A 6,411-nucleotide genomic window follows, 5' to 3' on the forward strand; every position below is an offset into this window, starting at 1 on the left:
GGAGGTGAGTGGTCAGCTTCACGCACCGGCCGCTTTACCCTCGGGGAAAGAGCCTCCGGTACCCATTGGATAGGAGGTTGGGTTGGCCTCAACTGGTCTGGACGCTGTCGAGAAAAAAAAATTCTTGCTTCTACCGGACTCGAACTCCGACCCTTCGGTCGGCATCGGACGATAGAATGAATTAAAAATGATTTAGAGAGAATTGTTTCTGGCCAAATCGAGGAAATATCCTGGAATTTTGCTGGAGACTCAGAGGAAACCGCTGAAATTACCACAATATCCGGTGCCCCGTTGAAGATTCAAACCGAGCACTTTATGAATACGAGCCTAGAGCGCTCCCACTAGACTTGTCCATTCGATGTGTTGTAATGTGGTAGAAGTTGGTCGACGTTTTGGATGGAATGCATTATTTCCACCTTTACGGTTAAAAATAAGCCATTCAGAAAAAAGTGATTTCCTCCAAAACATCAGTAATCCAAGAAGATTATAGACCCTACCATAATAATGACCTCCTTTCTAAGCCAGATCAATCCAGTCCACGTCATCTCATCCTATCTCTCTAAGACTTATTTTACTATTATCCACCCACCTATGTATTAGTCTTCCTAGTGATTGTTTCCTTCTGGCTTTCCCACCAATATCTTATATGCATTTCGCTTCGCCCCCATTCGTGCTACATGCCCTGCCCATCGCAGTCTTCTTGACTTGATCATTCTAATTATACGTGGAGAAGAGTAAAAATTATGAAGCTCCTCATTATGCATATTTCTCCAACCTCCTGTCACTTCGTCTCTCTTCGGTCCAAATATTCTCCTCAATACCCTGTTCTGAAACATTCTCAGTCTATGTTCCTCCCTTAATGTCAAAGATCCAGTTTCACACCCCTACAGAATCATAGGTAAAACTTATAATTTTGTTTATTCTAATTTTTATCTGTTCATACAGCAGACGAGAAGCCAAAAGGTTCTGGACCGAAGAACAATTTGGTACTTCAACAAAGTAACAGAGTTCAGGTTTGAAACCGACATTCAGTTCAGTTCTGTGGACGTATGCCTCTTGCCTCTTCAAGAGGGGGGGGCCTTCTTCCATTTTCCATCAGGACTTGCATCTGTGGGAACATCCACATCTGGTTTACAACCAGCGATCGAATCGGCAAACGGGAATTTTCTACTTGACTCTTCGTTACTTGGACAACACCTTGTTGTGTCCCACGTGACAGGGAGTCGTACGCAGCGGCGCGAGATACAAGCAGCTGCTTGGGCGGGTGTGAGGGCGGGGGGGGGGAGATTACAAGACGCCACTTGCTGATTGAAATACGCCCTAGCTGAAACAACTTCAAGGCGTTTCTAATTTCGAATCTGTTCCCGTGTTTTCCGAGATTCAGTCTACGGTAACATGTTATCTGCTTAAAGGATAGGAAATGTCCTTACCACTGCAGTGTTATCTGTCCCACTGCGAAGTTGGTTTCATGCTGATTTCAACATCACGTCTGCAATTTCTCGCTCTGTTTTACCGCAAACTATTCTGTGACAGGATATAAATAAGTACGCGCCGTATTACGTAAAATTATACATATATCAAAAGACATATTATCATATTCTTGTTCTCCTTCTTCATGTAACAGGTTTTCGGCCTGTTCCGACCTCTAAACTCGCCATCCAATTCTTCATTTCTTCCTTTTAATCGGAGGAGCATTTACGTATATTTCACACATTTCAGTTACTGTCTTCTGTTATGATCGCATTCTATATTTGTGGCTTGTAGACCCGTTTCTGGACAACGACCGCGAAATCAGCAAATATAAAACAGCCGTTACTGAGTAACGGCTTCGCAAACAGTTGTTTTCACGGCGAAAATTGGATACAACACAGAAAAGATTATTTCTGTGAGGTCCGTGCCGAGATGTTTTAAACAGGACAGTTAAAGAATGAAAAATAAAACCAGAAATTCTGGGAAGAAGTAATAGCCTACGTTCCTTTGATGCGACACGGACCTCATAGAGAACATCAACACTTTCTTGTTGCCCCGGGAAATTCTTTACCGAGTTTTTACCTAGCACACACAGGCAGACTCACAGACACAAGCTTACAACAAATCTTATATTGTTACATATATTCTTTGTAGAGGGAACGTGTTTAAGGAGCCGTTGCCTAGCAATGAAAAGAGAGATACACATACAGACACATAGACTGATGTGAGAGATTTATGAAGTTCGCCGGTGAGATGGGCTGTGATGCTATAATATACATACAAAATTTCATGAAGTTTGGTTCAAACATTCAAAAGTTAATAATGGGTATACACAGATACACAGACAGCAAGGTGATCGCATAAGCCTTCATATTTTTTCCCCCCGAAGTAATTCAAATATGGTAAAGCTACTTACATTTTAGTTCAACCGGATTTGCTGTTGAATATTATCGGACAATTTGCTAGTATATGACGAATCTTTTGCTGAGAAATATACATATATTATGAAGCCAACGCTACAGCGAAATCCGTGACTAGAAGTTTGCTCAAAATTAAATTCAATTTACAGAGCAATAAATCCTAAAGTGAGCAAATGCCTGATATATTGCAGACGAAAGCATCTGTAATATAGCTCCCTACGATACCATATGTAGAAGGCTGTGGATTAAATATTCCATTTATTACAATCACGGCTGCAAGCGAATCGTGTCAGTTACTGCAGAATGTTCGATATGTTCCTTATTGAACTGGTGTAAGTCAACTAGACCCTCGTTGCTTTGCAGCTGTGGCGCCGGGACGCCCTACCGAACCTATTCTTGTGCCACTGCAAAAGATTAAGGCTCAAGGAGTTTCTTGCTAGCACTACACACAGCTCGCCAACCTACGAATAATATCCGGAAAGTAAAGATACAAGTCCAGTAAAAATACCAGGGATTTTTTTTTTCTTCAGAAATGGCAGCTGCCGTGTTAGATAGAAACCGTATGACAGAGCATATATTTCACTGGCCACATTCACGGCAACGTTTTGCTCGCAGTTTGTGTTTAGAATGGCCGTGTCGTTTCAAAATCCCGCCAAATGTGAGGTTCGTGCAGTAATTTGATTTCTTCATGCGAAAGGCAAAACTGCTGCTGAAACTCATCGCCAATTTGTTTCTGTTTTCGGCAAAGATGTTATGAACTAGAAGAATGTGGCAAAATGGTTTCGTGAATTTGAAGCGAGAAGAAGTGATGTTCATTATGAATGGAAGGCCATCCGTTGTCACTGATGAAATCATTCGGGCTGACAGACGCTTAACCATCGAAGAACTTCATCAACGAAGATGAGGTTCAAGACGATTTGACGACATGGCTTAGAGAGCAGGCGGGATATGTCTACGATGCTGGAATAAAAAGTCGTTTCCAGGCTCACTAATTGCATAGCGATCCATGGTGACTATGTTGAAAAGTAAACAAAGGTGTGTTGCAATAGTGCTACAAGTGAATAAACAAAATGTTTTACAAATATTTTCTGGACTTTGTATCTTTACTTTCCGGATATCTTTAATAATTTTGTATCAAGAAACCGAATTGTCTCCTTTACACAGATTTCTCTCCAAATAGCAGTCAATACGAACAAAATTTTATGTTTCGCGTGCGTTAGCAAATTGTCTCTTTGTATTGCAAATACAACAAAACAATCCACACACCAATATTGCTACATTGCTAATTACTGAAGCGAATGGCGGAGGATACAACTCCAGACCCTTACTGTGGAGGTCCTTGGATCAAATTCTTGGCCAGAATGCTGGTTGTCCTGACTGAGCTGTGTTTTCCTCAGGCCAGCTTGGATAGTAACTCAGTTAGGCCACTATCGTTTCCTTTCCAATTCATCATTTAGCAACAGTTCTATTCATCTGTCTGTGGCTCTACAGAACTTTGTTCGACATTCGCTGCTTTTACAGTCGGTAGGATTCCTTGGACGGGGGATGAGCCGTCGCAAAGCCGCTACTTACAGAACAACACAAACACGAAATAAACGCACACAGACATCCATGCCTCGAGTTGTTTTCGAACCCACGATCCCAGTGTTCGAGCAGGCGAAGACGGTTCATGCCTTAGACCACGTGGCAACCGCGATAGGCTCTATAATCTAAATATAGACGGCGTCCTTACCCACAGTAATATATAGCGGACTCCTTCATTAAAATTTTGTTGAAAATTAGAATTTGAGTGTTTATTGATAGTTGCTCTACTGGTCAACAAATTCTTGCATGGAAACTGAGGGCACAGTACAGTATTCGTGAACTCACGCCATTGGTCCCCATCGTCAGCCAGCTCAATCTATTCCACGCCTTAATCATCCTAGTTGTGTGTGATCAATTCAATATTATCCTCAGATATATGACTCGTTGTTTTTCTCATGAGATATCTTCCTTTGCCATATTTCTATGAACAATTTTGTGTTAATTTCTCATACATTCATAGACCCTACATGCTCCAGCCACCTCACCCTACAAACACTACAATAGACCTATAAAGTTGTGCTTAACGAACTCAGCACTAGGTCATGAAGGCGTATGGGGGAGTGGATGTATAGATCGACGCTTTATTGACCTCGGCACTAGATGGAGGTGAGTGATACGCTTCACTCCCTGGCCGTTTTATCTCAGGGGAAAGAGTCCCTGGTACCTATTGGACTAGGAGGCTCAGAGGCCCCCAGAACCGCTCTGGACGACATGGAGAAGTGAAAATTCTTGACCATACCGGGACTCGAACTCGACTCCTCTGTCGTCCAGCCCATAGGCAGTCGCTATACCCACTGAGCTATCCCGGCTCCCTCAAAAGACGTACAGTTATATAAATTACGTATAAGCAGAAGATGAATTTATCTAAAAGATATCTTAAAAGAAATTTCTCTTGGCACGTGGTCTGTCTCTCATGTAGAAAGCACTTTTGCTTTATCTTCGTGGGGTGCAGTCTGTGTGAAACGTGAAGGGTGAGCCAAACTTTCAGCATCACGGATCCCCTACCCTCGATAGAAAATCGAGAAACAGATCCCATTAGGTCTAGATTGTATCGCGGAGATGGGACACGGGAGATCCCCTTCACAACCCAAACGTAGATCTTGCGATGGGGAAACGTTCACGCAATGATCTAGCGTTTCTTATTGGCCCAGTTTTGTCGTTGTTACTTCATTTTGCGAGCCCCGAAAGCTAATCTGTGACAAACAGATACGAGCAGATTCTAAAGGGTTCTGATGGTGGTCTATAAAACTGGGTTTTTGGACTTTGTCCATCGTCCGGTATTATAGAAAATAAAAAACACGACTTTTCGGAAACTGGATCTGTTTTCGTCATCAGGTGAGCTTGGGACACCTGCTTTTTGGGTCCCTTAAAAAGATCTAACCTCAATCGCTGGTCCAGATGGACAATGGACGAAGTAAAGAAAGAGTAATTCTGAGTTCTAAGTACACAGCCGGTCACGGTAGCCGGGCGGTCTCTGGCATGAACCTCCTTCGCTCGCTCAGATGCTGGGATCATGAGTTCGAATCCCACTCAAGGCATGGATGTCTGTGTGTGCGTATATTCTGTGTTTGTGTTGTCTTGTGTTTAGATGGAGGACTATCGACGGGCTGATCACTCATCCAAGGATTCCTATCGTCTCTGAAAAATGATTACGAAACTGAATAAGAGGCCTGGGCCATGAATGGGCTGGAAGATCCGTTGGAATAGAGAAAAACAGATACAAGTTCAGAGTCTTGCAGATGGGAGAGGAATATATGATTCAAGTTCATTTATATTGTCCCCTTCTGTCATCCGTGTCTATTAATATCTGCTACATGGAGCTGAGGCCTTCGTTGGAGATGATCAAAAATTCCTCCATGTGATTGAAAGCGAATGTTCATGACCATGTACACAAAGGCCCGATACTGGTTCGTATCCTACTCCTTAAGATATCCAAACCACACTTATTTATAATCCATTTTATTATTATGATTCTCTCTATGTCTATTTCTCGTCCATTCAGTTTAATCTCATGAATTGTTTTATTTATGTCTCGTCTTAATTCTTTCGTTTGATTGGCCGAAGAATATTTTGTGAAGTTTTAAAATAATGAAGCTCCTCATTATGTAGTTTTCGCAGACACATTTTATTCATCGCAGTGTAAATAACTCACACAATTAAAAAAATATAATACCATAATATGTAATATTCACGAAAAACTCCTGTAATTTATATAATCATATATATATATATCACGTCTTTTTAATTGTTCTTATTGGGGTGAGATTTGAGTCCACTTGGTACTGCGGACACTACTGCTACTATACCAGCCTCAGATGATGATGATGATGATGATGATGATGATTGTGGAACATTTGGTGTAATGAAGATTGCAAGGGAAACCGAAGTATTCGGAGAAAACCTGCCCCAGCACCATTTTGTTCACCACAAATCCCAC

The sequence above is a fragment of the Cryptotermes secundus genome, unplaced genomic scaffold, assembly GCF_002891405.2.
Source record: "Cryptotermes secundus unplaced genomic scaffold, Csec_1.0 scaffold3092, whole genome shotgun sequence".
NCBI lineage: Eukaryota > Metazoa > Arthropoda > Insecta > Blattodea > Kalotermitidae > Cryptotermes > Cryptotermes secundus.